Raw genomic sequence first — 13,432 nt, 5'->3', positions numbered from 1 at the left:
TTCTGAAGATGATCATGCTGAGCCAAACATGAAAATATCAGAAATCATAAATGTCTGTTTGCACCAGAGCTCATTTTTTTTCAATAATCCAAAATCCTTTGGAAAAATATTGGCTTTTTGTTGAGGAAAGCAGTGAAAAACTAACTTCCTGGTTGGCCTACAAAAATACATCATTCCTGCAGCTCTATATATATTTAGCTAGAAAATAACACACTGGCATGAAACTTGGCTTTCAGTAGCCCAACAAAATGAGTTTAGAAATGTGGCTTACATTTCTAAATCATGCCTCTTACATTTGATTTAGTTTCACTTAAACTTTCTTTGTATTTACAACTGAGATGGAGATAAGGCCAATATTCTATCTACACCCACAAAAAAATAAAAATAAAATGGAAGTATAAAGCATAGAAGGACTTTAAGAAAGCCCTCTGTCAGCTGTAAATCAAAATGAACAGATGGATGGTCATTATTATAATCATTATTTATTCCCCTCTGTGCAGCATTCCTATCTGGTGACACCACAACGAGTCGTGCTACAGTTCAAATGTAAACACCACCCATTAAGGCACTAAATGCGTGCAACGTCACTTACTTTACATTAACTTTGCTAACGTTTTGAAGCTTCTCCAGCTGGATGGACGCTTTCATCCGCTCGATAACGCTGTGATTGCATGAGTTATTATTCCTGGCTGACACAGGGAAGTTGATTTGACCCTACATTAAGTCATTTCAAGTAAAATCATTCTTCCCTCCTGAGAGGATCAACGTGCAGTATGAAACGCTGCTTGCAGACGCAGAAGCCGACATCAAATAGTTTGCAGTGAAAAGCCACAGACTCATTCCGTGCATGGCTCCCCTGAGCAGATGGGAGGTTTAGAGACTGCTTTGAGGGGAAATAGCAGATGATCAGAGGATGTTTGTTGAGTGCACTTGATTTGGTTTCTCCATAGGAGCAGGCAGGGGTGGTTTATACGACGACGTGAAAGATGAGACCAAAGCGGCTCAGATTAAAACCTCGTATTTGATTAACTGCACCGAAGAGGGAGAGAGAGGAAGGGAGGAGTGAGTCATGGGTAGCTCGAGGCACACAGTAAACATTCATACCTGCGTGACACACAGACAGCTCTGGGTCGGATGAATAAATGTTGAGTGTGAAATATAGTTAAAGACTTGACGCAAAGGGATCTAAATCAAAATTCTGCTCAGATAAAGATTGACTTCCCTGAACATGTGCCCTTTGAGGCAGCCCGCCTACACGCCGGCGTTAAACATCCAGAACCGGTATTATAACCACGGGGCTCAACATTTTGAGGTTATGTTTGCTTAAAGTTATCCATCTACAGTATTCTACACATTCCTATTTTTCAATCATCTGCATCAATCATCCAGAGTGCTTCACACTTTCCCATTTCCTCTTTCATGCTATCACTTTGTCCCGACATGGTCTACAGCTGCAGTACGCCTCCGGATCGAAACCCGCACTGAAACTCTCAGGCCAGGCTTCAAGCACAAAAACCAAACACCCTGGTTCTCCTACACACCGATGGCGCCCGATCCTACGTACTGCACCTTTAAAAAGGAGGTACTTAAAAAGACATCCCTGCTTTTCCTTGTCACAACTCCAGGAGAAAAAAAACACTCAGTCACTTAGCCAGATTTGGCACACAATCCTTATCTGCCAACTTGAAGGGAAACACACTCCACTTGGTCCAAAAATACACGGCGGCACAAAAACATCGAGTCTGACCCAGTTCTGGGGCGTCGGCACATCTGTGAGCGCCTCTGTTGTGCGTACGCATGTTTGTGTGACTGTCACAGATGGCTGAAAATGCTTTGAAGGTTGCGCAAGCGCATATCTGGATATGCCCGAGTGCAAATCATTTTTAAATGCCTGAATCATCCCTCTCAAGGTGACAAATCCTCCCTCGACAGGTTCTCTGCAGTCTCACCATCAGCCAGCAGCTGCTGCTGATCCTACGGTGTACTTCAGGTGCAGTGGGGTTTTCCAAATGCTTTTTGGATCGCTTTTGAATCCTCTCCATTGTAAAAATGCCTCAAAAAGATGACTTCATTTTTATTTTTCTTATTTTGTTGATTCAGATATGAATAGATTAAACCTTACAAGCAGCAGCGTATTAATACATCAGAAAGCTGGTACGGTCATTTTGTTACCTTTGAACAGAGTTGAGCATCTGTTTCCTTTGTTTTTAAACTTTATGCTAAGCTAAGTCAGCTGGCTGCTTACAGTAGCTTCATAAAAAGCGAACAGACATGAGTCCTATTGACCTTATTGTTTAACTTCAAGCCAGAAAGCTAATAAGCATGTTCCCTTTACACACTTAAATGTGAATAAAAAAGCCAACACTTTACAACAATAATAATGAAAACAATACACTCTAAACATGTGTGGGGTAGCAGGATTTGGCCTCTGGGCCCCTGGTTTACAAGGGACCTGCTTGGCACTGCTCATACTCTACTGCAGGAATTCACCCATTGCATAATGATTGCTGAGCAAGCTGGACACAGTCACAGAGGCATTCCCATCACCTGCTTTAATCCTCTTAACAGGGAGGGGGCACGCGGCTCAATGAGGGATTAATAGTTAAATGAGTGCGTGGCCCAGGTTCAGTCAGGGTGCAGCTACGACCAAAGAGACGCTCCGTTAAAAGCTGATCCATTAGTTCCTGCTTTAGTGCGTTTCCTCACATAAAGAAAAGGCAGGAGTCGGTGTCTGCACACATCCTGACTCTGAGGTCTATATCGAAGTGGAACAGGATCCGGCTGCTCTCACATGTGGTTTCTGTCGTTGCCATGCCAGAGAAAATTGGTAAGCGGAACCACTTCAAGTTCGCGGGGCTGAAATAGGAATCCCCTCGCTATGGGAGGGGAGGGGAAGGGAGGGAGTCCTGGCAGGTTCCTCGCTGTAATCCAAGACCCCTGCTGAGCAGCCGGCTTGTCTGTTTGTGCTGGCAAACGGCGGCGACGCCAAGCGGGAGAGAAGGAAGGGCAACATTATCGCAGCAATCACGAAGGGCACAGTCTCTCGCATGGGAATGTGAATCATTGTTCTGGGAAGATTTTATGTGCCAAACCCCATCCAACATTCCTACATGTAACACAAGAACTACTAGACTGAAACCCAGGAAGCATGATGGAAAAAAAAGTCTTCTTCTATATGGAGAAAATAACAAATACACACAAGCTAACAGGTGTAACAACCTGAGTGCCGACAGGATAAACATCCCGCGGCCTGAGCCGGGGATGTAAACACCCAGGCGTGCTCAAACAGCCTGAGAAAATACTTGCATGTTTGAGAGCCGAGCCACAGTGGAGCCGCCGAGACATCTGCTGTCAGCCGCCGCGAACCAACGATCAAACATGGTTATGCTCAATACTCTCATTTACATGCCAGACTGGACCGCTGCAGTCACGTGGTCTGAAGTCACCGAACCGCCGGAGAGCTGCCCCCGCAAACCGACCTCTGAAGACGAGCTCACTGTGTGAGGAAGTCAGGCGAGGAGCAGCAGGAGTACTCCCGGTTTTCTTCGTGTAAAGCGGCAAATTAAGCATCTAATGAACCAGATAAGGTGCTCCGTGTTTTCATTTGTCTGTTCTCTCTGCAGAAATAAAAGCCCCAGAAGGCCAGACGCAGCTACATTACTCCTCAGTCAGACGGGGGCCTTTTTAAAGATCAAAGTATTACACTGATTACAAGCTATGCGATATGTATCCATCCAAAACATATTGGCAAAATGTTAATAAATTGCTATCAGACATCATGGACCGACCTACCCACCTTTAATTTTAACATGATCATATTTGTAGCAAACAGACGGGTGTTACTAAACTGGAAGCAAACACAGGCTCCAGCCCACTCCGTCTTTAAGAACAATGTCATGCAGCACCTGTATTAGTAAAAAAAAAAAAAAAAAAGGAAAAACAATCTCATCAAGCGAGGACAAATTCAACCAGATCTGGCAACCTTTTGTGGACCACTTCAGTAACAGTGGTCTAATCCTTCACACAAATGAACGATTCATAACAGCACTATTGACTAATTCAACATCAACTTACATTTTTTATTCTCCAACTTTTTCATTTTCCTTCCTTATTCATATTATTAGTTAAATTTGTTATAATGCCTCTTGTTTTAAAACCTTTTCCTGTTGTCTCTAATGGAGCTAAACATGCATTATAGTTAAGTAGTGCAAACATCTCACTTAACTTTTTCCTCACACATGTATAATACAATGTAATGTAAAACATAAAATATATATTTATTTTTTTTTTTTTTTTAAATGGCCATCTATAATACCTGTGCTATGAATACTTCTTCCTGTTGTTCAACTGTATGTTTCACTCTGAAAACAGTTTGTTGTCAGTTTGAGCAAAGATAGCTAATAAAAGCTCATAGGTATTTAGAGCTAATGATGTATATGTGACCTATGTTTACCCAACATGGGATCATGGGTTTACATGCAAAATTAGGGATTAACAAATGACCTAATCTGGATAACTAGGCTGTGAGATTTGCCCTCCATTTTGACATAATCTGTTAAAAATATCTGGTTTTGGTGCTCTTAAAAACAAAACCTGCTCCGTTTATTCCATCAGCATGCAGCTCGTTCCCTGACACCTCTCCCTCTCGCCTCACCCCTCCCTCCGTAACCATGACACCCTCATAGCTCTCTGCCTCCATTATCGCCATGATACCAAATCCCCACATCACAACAATAAGAGCTAAAACCAGCATCGTGCACGGTGATGACTTCACACAAGCTTGAGAGAAGGTAACTCTGTAATGAGACATGCCGGGACACGAGGGAACCTTAGAGCACACGGTCACATGCTTCGTTGTGTTCCTGTCCGTGACTGAGCAAATGAGGGTCATTAATTCTGAGGAATTCAATCAACATTCCAGATATCCTATGAGATATGAATGAGGCCCGCGGATGCAGAAAAACACAATTGAGGCAGAAAAACAGCAGCAAAAGCAGAGTATTAGCATTTTAAAAAGATTGGATTATAAGAGTCTGCTTGTTGTGGCTGAGCAGATCATTAGCATGCACTTTGCACCTGTGCAGTGTTGATTTCAGACCGCTATCGCTTTAAATCTGCTCTCAGTAGCAGGTATGTCTGACTAACACTGACTCAAACCCCTACAGCTTGATTCACTTTTGGCCTTTTACCTGTTGCATTTTTTTTTTTTGTGCTGGTGTTCCTAGGCAACCACAATGAGCTGATACTGAGCGGTCAGTAAATACACCAGGCGCTGATGATTGCTTTAGCTGGAGTGAGGTTCTCTGGTTTTTCAAAGTCTAATACTTTGGGACCACCTGAGATGAAATCAAGACAAATGCTTTGGCAAATTGGCACCATTAAAAAGTATGCAGAATCAGCTTTTTCTTACTTGCAGTGTACCAACAGACGTACAAACAACAACACTGGATTAGTTTGATAATGAAGAAAATGAATTAAAAGTTTTGGAGTTATAAGGAGCGGGTTTTTTTTTATAATTTCTGATGGAATTATGGACTTTTATGTTGGCAATGGTCATTTGAGATAATGGTATCTTCAGAATGTTTAACTCACACTGAATTAGGAGATGTTTGTAAAGTATCTGTGTGTTCAGATTGTACTGAGTTATGTCTGAGAAAAGGAATGGCTTCTTCATCATGTGAGAATAAAAAAGCACAAGAAAGACATATAAATGAATTATATTTAAATAATGCATTTATATTCCATACTCACTCTTGGTCATGTAGAAAACTCCAGTCATATTTAAAAAAAAAACTAATCACTTCCCACTTTTGCTTTTAATATGTGGTTATTAGAACCAGTCTTCCTACAGCTACTTATTCTCATGTGATGCGTGATTAGAATTCATACATTTTATCTTGGTGAACGGCACTTTTTACCATTCATCTCATGTCATGTCTTGTGTCTCACAAAAGCACGTTAATAGCAGGGCTGAAAAACCCTCCGTTAACAGACAGAAGGGAAAATGACACTGATGGAGTGCCTGTTTCCTCCAAAGAGACTAACTTTTTTCAAAGCACAGAAAACAAACCTCAGCACCAGATGCATTAACTTAGTTTAAGACTTGTCCTAGCCTTAGACTGGTCTTACATTGTCTGTCAGGTTAGACCAGTCTAAGTAAGCCTGTCTATTGTTGTAAAGGAAAAGTACCCTCCTCTCCCCCTGGCTCAGCCTGAGGTGAGAGCTTCGTTGCAATGGCAACAATCTGTTAGAAGGTCGGCTAACTATTTCAACTGTTTATCCATTACTTCTAGCTTACTATTAGCTAACCATTTCAACTGTTTATCCATTACTTCTAGCTTACTATTAGCTAACCATTTCAACTGTTTATCCATTACTTCTAGCTTACTATTAGCTAACCATTTCAACTGTTTATCCATTACTTCTAGCTCACTATTAGCTAACCATTTCAACTGTTTATCCATTACTTCTAGCTTACTATTAGCTAACCATTTCAACTGTTTATCCATTACTTCTAGCTTACTATTAGCTAACCATTTCAACTGTTTATCCATTACTTCTAGCTTACTATTAGCTAACCATTTCAACTGTTTATCCATTACTTCTAGCTTACTATTAGCTAACCATTTCAACTGTTTATCCATTACTTCTAGCTTACTATTAGCTAACCATTTTCATTGTTTATCCATTACTTGTGGCTAACTATTAGCTAACCATTTTAACTGCTTAACCTTTACTTTTAACTTAACAATTCAACCGTTTATCCATTACTTTTAGCTCATTTTAAGCCGACTATTTCAACCGTTTACCCATAACTTTGAGGATTCTTACACCATACTCAAATTGTTTCTGAACATCTTTAACGTTTCTAACAACTATTGGATTTATGCGGTTTACTTTTTCTGTTATTTTCTCCAGTACTTGGTGTGGTGTTGCTGTTGCATCCGCCATTTCTTCTCTTCTGTTAAGTGTTTTATTTCACCCATAATGCATTGCACAACGGGCTAAGTCAGTCTCACATTAGTCACTCATATGGGAGCTTTATGCAACAGGTATATATTTAAGTGTCTATAGCAAGTCTGATTTAAAGTTAAATCTAAGACAAAAACGAGGTCTATTTTTTTAAACATAGAAGCTAGTAAGTCCAACAGTGACAGAGTTGACCTCCTCATGAAATGGAGCTAAAGGTCAGAATAAGACAGTCCTTTCTTCTCCTTTTTGTCGTAGGAACAGCACTATTCCACTGCTAGACTACAATTCAATTACTTATGCTTAATCTAACCGCATAGATATTTTGAAAATAATGAAATACTCAAGGTGTCAACAGTTATTTGAAGACACATGAGGTGGTTGTACCTATTGTTTATTAAAACCCCCATGGCAACATAAAGGCTGTTGCGTTGCCTGGACTGGAATAACTCTACCTAACCAACACTAAATAATAGCTAAATAAACTTATACATTTAAAATGATTGTAATTGATATTAATATACATGTTGTGATCTCTGTACGCAAGCAACACACCCATGTAGCTCACCATGCTCAAGCACACATCTGAGAGCTCTTGACAGCTGTCATCATTGCTACCGATATTCTCTCTGCAGCTGTCACGCAAAACCACCACCACTTTTTTTCCCGGGGAACGCAATGGAGAAGAAGAATCCATGCACAACTCTCAAATGTTAATCTCATCCAGATCCAAAGCAGACAAGTCATCATGATAATGAGGGTCTTGCATAATTTATGCGGGAGGAAGAAACAGTTGTTGTCATCGTTTAATGTCGGTCTGGGATCTCACAACGTCAAACTATGTTACCACAAAGCTTTTGCTCAGACAGCAACGCAGATTTGAGATACTGTGTTTGTTACTTCTGCAATTTATATTTACTTGGAGCGTAGTTAACAATGTTTATATTAAATATACTTTTGGCAGTGTATTTGAAATATTTTAGCAATTCAGAACGGTTGATACGTTGATTATTTTCACTGTCAATAAATAGCTTAAGTCAACACTTGCTTCTCAAATATGAGGGCTTCTTTTATACCAATGTACATACAATATATCTTGGTTTTGGTCAGCTGGTAGTGGGCCTGGGAAGATCATTAAGCCATTACAGCTTTATCAATTTATTGTACGATACAAGGACATTACCTTAATCCTCTTTGCTGACCTCGGTATTGCCTGTTGGGTTTACCAGCGCTATTGTTTCCATGAGAATGTCAACAACATCTTAGAAAACAAGATAATTAGCAGGGTTTTCCCCACCACTATTAGACTATGCACATTCTGGGGGTTTAGCGTCAGAGAATCTTTTTTATTCATTATTTTGGTTGTGTGATTTATTTCTTTTTTCACATGCCAAATCCAACGTCTGAATATTCCCAACAATTAAAAGCGGACTGATGTTTGAAAGGGTGTACTTGCGTTATTGTATCATTATATCAGTGGCATAAAGTATTCTTAAATTACAATAATATTGTGTATTGCAATCATTTCTGGGACAACACATAGTCCCACAGAAGTAGATATGTAACCTATGTTGTTGCTTTCTGAATGTTAACATTTCTTAAGTGAACTCTCTACATCACAAATGGATGAAAAACAGAGAAGACATCCTTAAAAGCTCCAGCAGTTAATTGATTATCAATTAGACATCACCTGCTGAGCATTTTTGGGACCAAATTTGACATGGCTCTAATAAAAATAAACTAAAAACTTCTTCACAGTCAACCAAACGTGTAGAGTTATATGAAGCCTTGAAGAATTTAAAAAACACATGTCCTACTTTACCTGTCCTCACTTCTGTCTCTGGTGGAGCTGGAGAGCAGCTTCTTTCTAGGCAGGAAAGTCCCTGGTTTCTCTGTGGCCTCCTCCTCTTCCTCCTCTTCCTCTCCCTCACCTCAGAAACCCATTTGTGCCACTACTTTGGGGGAAAAAAACCAAAGCATGCTACATTGTTGCCAATCCTCCCTGGTTGTTTCCAGAGGGCTGGCAGTGCTACAATGTATCCGTCTGAGCTGCGGTGCACCAGGCTGGGTAATGCGGATCCACTCACCCAAATGAAACATAGTTGACTTTTTTCTTTTTTTTCTCCCCTTTTTTTTTTACTGTCTCACAATTGCTTGTGTGACTTTATTCGCAATAAAAAAAAACATCTATTTGACCTAAATGACAAAGAAACAAACTGGAAACTATGTGAAAATGTCAAAAAAAAAAAAAAAAAAAAAAAAAAAAAAAGAGCAAGGTTGGGGTTGTGCGGTATTGAAATGAAGTTGAAAGCCTTTCATACAGGTAGAGAAGACAGCAAAGGGCGTGTTCCCAAGTCTGTCTCCAAAAAACACTGCCTTCACCCAACACCCAGACATCTACCTTTTATTCTGAGTGAATAAAACAATAAGTACAGACTGTAATGTGCATTTCTGAAAGGCTCCACGGATCCACACAAGGCATTATAAAGCAGGATACATGAGCCCGACAGTCTCAGCAGAGGTGTGGGAGCACAACTCACCCTTTATATGCAGATATCCCTCCAGGAGTCGGTCATTTATCCAGAGGTTATGGTGACAGTCTGGCCCAGGAGCACACGGTTGGATACAGCAGGGAAGCAGCCCTCGGTGACCGGAGGAAGCACCCCGGCAGTCAGGAATTTCACACAGGGGGCAGTGCTTCTTGGAGGGTGCAGTATGGAAACATCCTGCAGGGGGCGCTCTCCCAACACCTGAAACCACAGAGAAGAAGTCAACCTGCTGCATATTGAGCTGGTGGATTACAGTAATGTGTTGGATAAAGGGGCAGGAGTGATTCTCAAAACTTACAAAAAAATGTATTTAAATATATAGATTTGTTTCTACATGTAAAAAGAAATCTTTCCACATCGTATCTGTAAGTTTGATATCATAGTGGTTCAGGTTCACAAAATCATAAAAACATACAACAGCATTGTAGTTAAATGCATACAAAAACATTTGATCATATCACTCTTAAAGAAGAACCTGCTGCATATTGAGCTGGTGAATTACAGTAATGTGTTGGATAAAGGGGCAGTAGTGATTCTCAAAAAAAAAAAAATGTATTTAAATATATAGATTTGTTTCTACATTTTTTTTCACACACACACAATAAAATGTAAAAAGAAATCTTTCCACATCATATCTGTAAGTTTGATATCATAGTGGTTCAGGTTCACAAAATCAGCATTATAGTTAAATGCATACAAAAACATTTGATCATATCAACCTGCTGCATATTGAGTTGGTTGATTACAGTAATGTGTTGGATAAAGGGGCAGGAGTGATTCTCAAAATTTACAAAAATATATATATTTAAATATACTTCTTTTTTCACACACACACAATAAAATGTAAAAAGAAATCTTTCCACATCATATCTGTAAGTTTGATATCATAGTGTATAGTTCATGAAGTTGATTGAGTTGGTTAATTACAGTAATGTGTTGGATAAATGGTAGTTATTGTCTGATTCTCAAAATGTTACAAAAAAATATATTTAAATATATAGATTTGTTTCTACATTTTTAAAGGGGCAGTAGTGATTCACACACACATAAAATGTAAAAAGAAATCTTTCCACATCATATCTGTAAGTTTGATATCATAGTGGTTCAGGTTCACAAAATCAGCATTATAGTTAAATGCATACAAAAACATTTGATCATATCAACCTGCTGCATATTGAGCTGGTTGATTACAGTAATGTGTTGGATAAAGGGGCATGTGTGATTCTCAAAACTTACAAAAATATATATATTTAAATATATGTTTTTTCATGTAAAAATAAATCTTTCCACATCTGTCTGTAGTTTGATATCATAGTATAGTGTATTTATTGTCTGTGTAGTTGTATAGTATGTGTATTTATTGTCTGTGTAGTTGTGTAGTTGTATAGTATGTGTATTTATTGTCTGTGTAGTTGTATAGTATGTGTATTTATTGTCTGTGTAGTTGTATAGTATGTGTATTTATTGTCTGTGTAGTTGTATAGTATGTGTATTTATTGTCTGTGTAGTTGTATAGTATGTGTATTTATTGTCTGTGTAGTTGTATAGTATGTGTATTTATTGTCTGTGTAGTTGTATAGTATGTGTATTTATTGTCTGTGTAGTTGTATAGTATGTGTATTTATTGTCTGTGTAGTTGTATAGTATGTGTATTTATTGTCTGTGTAGTTGTATAGTATGTGTATTTATTGTCTGTGTAGTTGTATAGTATGTGTATTTATTGTCTGTGTAGTTGTATAGTATGTGTATTTATTGTCTGTGTAGTTGTATAGTATGTGTATTTATTGTCTGTGTAGTTGTATAGTATGTGTATTTATTGTCTGTGTAGTTGTATAGTATGTGTATTTATTGTCTGTGTAGTTGTATAGTATGTGTATTTATTGTCTGTGTAGTTGTATAGTATGTGTATTTATTGTCTGTGTAGTTGTATAGTATGTGTATTTATTGTCTGTGTAGTTGTATAGTATGTGTATTTATTGTCTGTGTAGTTGTATAGTATGTGTATTTATTGTCTGTGTAGTTGTATAGTATGTGTATTTATTGTCTGTGTAGTTGTATAGTATGTGTATTTATTGTCTGTGTAGTTGTATAGTATGTGTATTTATTGTCTGTGTAGTTGTATAGTATGTGTATTTATTGTCTGTGTAGTTGTATAGTATGTGTATTTATTGTCTGTGTCTGTGTAGTTGAGCTGCTGCAACACTTGAATTTCCCCCATGGGGATCAATAAAGGAATATCATAGTGGTTCAGGTTCACAAAATCAGCATTATAGTTAAATGCATACAAAAACATTTGATCATATCAACCTGCTGCATATTGAGTTGGTTGATTACAGTAATGTGTTGTATACAGGGGCAGTAGTGATTTACAAAGTGGTATATATCATATAGCATACTATAATATATACTTTATAAAACATTGAAATATCCTGCTTTAAAATATAATTTGTTTCTTCATGTTTTTTCCCACAAAATCATATGAACATACATAGGCTGGAATAAAAGCAAATTTAAAAAAAAAAAAAAAGCACTGCAGTACTCCAAGTTGAAATATATGTATAAATACTATTGTGATCCTTTTGTCAATGCTGTTGATTTCCGATCGATTATCTTTCAAAGGTGTCGCCCTAAACAAGCAGATTGGAGCCTCAACAGAACTTAGATTTGCATGATGTCACACATGTCAGCTGTGACCATTGACAGCAATCAATAAACTTGTTGATGCCATGGAAACAATCTGGAGCATCTTCTGTTCTCTCTCCAAAGAAGGTAGTTATAATATAACAATATGAAACTAAACACTGGTTGTAGAGGTTGATTTATATTGTTGCTAAAAAGAATTGCTAGTATAAAGTTCTGTTCAATTCACAAAGTTTACAAAATACTTTTCACAGAGGTTACTACAAAATACTTTTCACAGAGGTTACTACAAAATACTTTTCACAGCAGCTACTTAAATAGCCACAAAAAAATAAAGCACCACATATTCTCTCGTCCACTTAAGCAAAGAAAGTGTTTTTGTCACGGCTCATGAAGCTGAACAAGGTAAACAGTTGCTCGAGATACAAACACAGTGGAGCGATAGCAATCTGGCTCGGACACAGTCAGTGACAGAGACACAATGAAGTCACTGAGGCCTTGAAGAACCCATCAGAAGGAGGAAGTGTAAACATACATTTCTTTTTTTTCCCCTCGTCAGATTACTTCAAGTCCTTTAATAAAGAAGAGCAAAGAAATGTGCCAGATGTTCAACACTAACCTTCCAATTCTTTTATTTGTTAAGCCATGATAACAGCAGCTACTTAGTAAAAAAAGAAAGAAAAATGGGAAATATAAAAACTAAATAATAAAAGCTACAGCATCTCAAAAAACGAAATAAATAAATAAATGAAAATAAATAAATAAAATATGTAAAAAGTTAATGAAAAAAATTAACAATGATAAAAAAAATAGCAATAATAATTTAAAAAATAACATAAAATAACACTAGTAGTTCTACCTTTAATTAAGATTTTTAATTTGTGAAAAACATTTATTTTATCTTTTAAGAAAACAATGTAAGGAACTTCATAAGCTTAAATTCCACACAGTACATGACTGTCTCTTCCAAAATGAATCAGCTATTACTATGCCGCTTTAATTAAACAATTCACTGTTTGGTTATGCAACTAATCAGCAGCAAAGTGGAAAGAAATGCTACTGTCACTCGTTGTAAAGTGTTACAGGACAAGGTCTGGGTCACTGGTGTTTGTATTGACATGAAATATGTTTTATTGTCCAAGTGTCTCTTGTAGAAAAGATTGATCTAAGAGTTGCAATATTGTTAGTCTAGAAGAAATATATTTATTCAGCGTCTCGCCGTGACTAGGTGAGAAGATCAATACCACTCTCCTATCTGAATAGTAAATACAATA

At 37.8% G+C, this 13,432-nt stretch overlaps 1 protein-coding gene across 3 annotated transcripts in view; it reads right to left on the bottom strand.

Moving 5' to 3' along the window:
• The window catches only part of LOC129111722 (vang-like protein 1), a 47,495-nt gene extending 37,800 nt beyond the window's left edge, over positions 1-9,695 (bottom strand). For 2 of the 3 annotated variants that reach the window (XM_054623792.1, XM_054623794.1), the window contains exons 1-2: positions 9,510-9,695; positions 8,792-8,924 (exon numbers count right to left, since the gene is read on the bottom strand). The gene's annotated coding sequence lies outside the window, so the exon portion shown is untranslated. The remainder of the gene's footprint in view (positions 1-8,791; positions 8,925-9,509) is intronic. The other variant, XM_054623793.1, reaches the window with a different exon arrangement.
• Positions 9,696-13,432: the final 3,737 nt, after the last annotated feature.

This window comes from Anoplopoma fimbria, chromosome 22, assembly GCF_027596085.1.
Source record: "Anoplopoma fimbria isolate UVic2021 breed Golden Eagle Sablefish chromosome 22, Afim_UVic_2022, whole genome shotgun sequence".
NCBI classification, from domain to species: Eukaryota; Metazoa; Chordata; class Actinopteri; order Perciformes; family Anoplopomatidae; genus Anoplopoma; species Anoplopoma fimbria.
The sequence above is the reverse complement of the archived record's forward strand: the minus strand, read 5'-3'. Positions and strand labels throughout refer to the sequence as shown.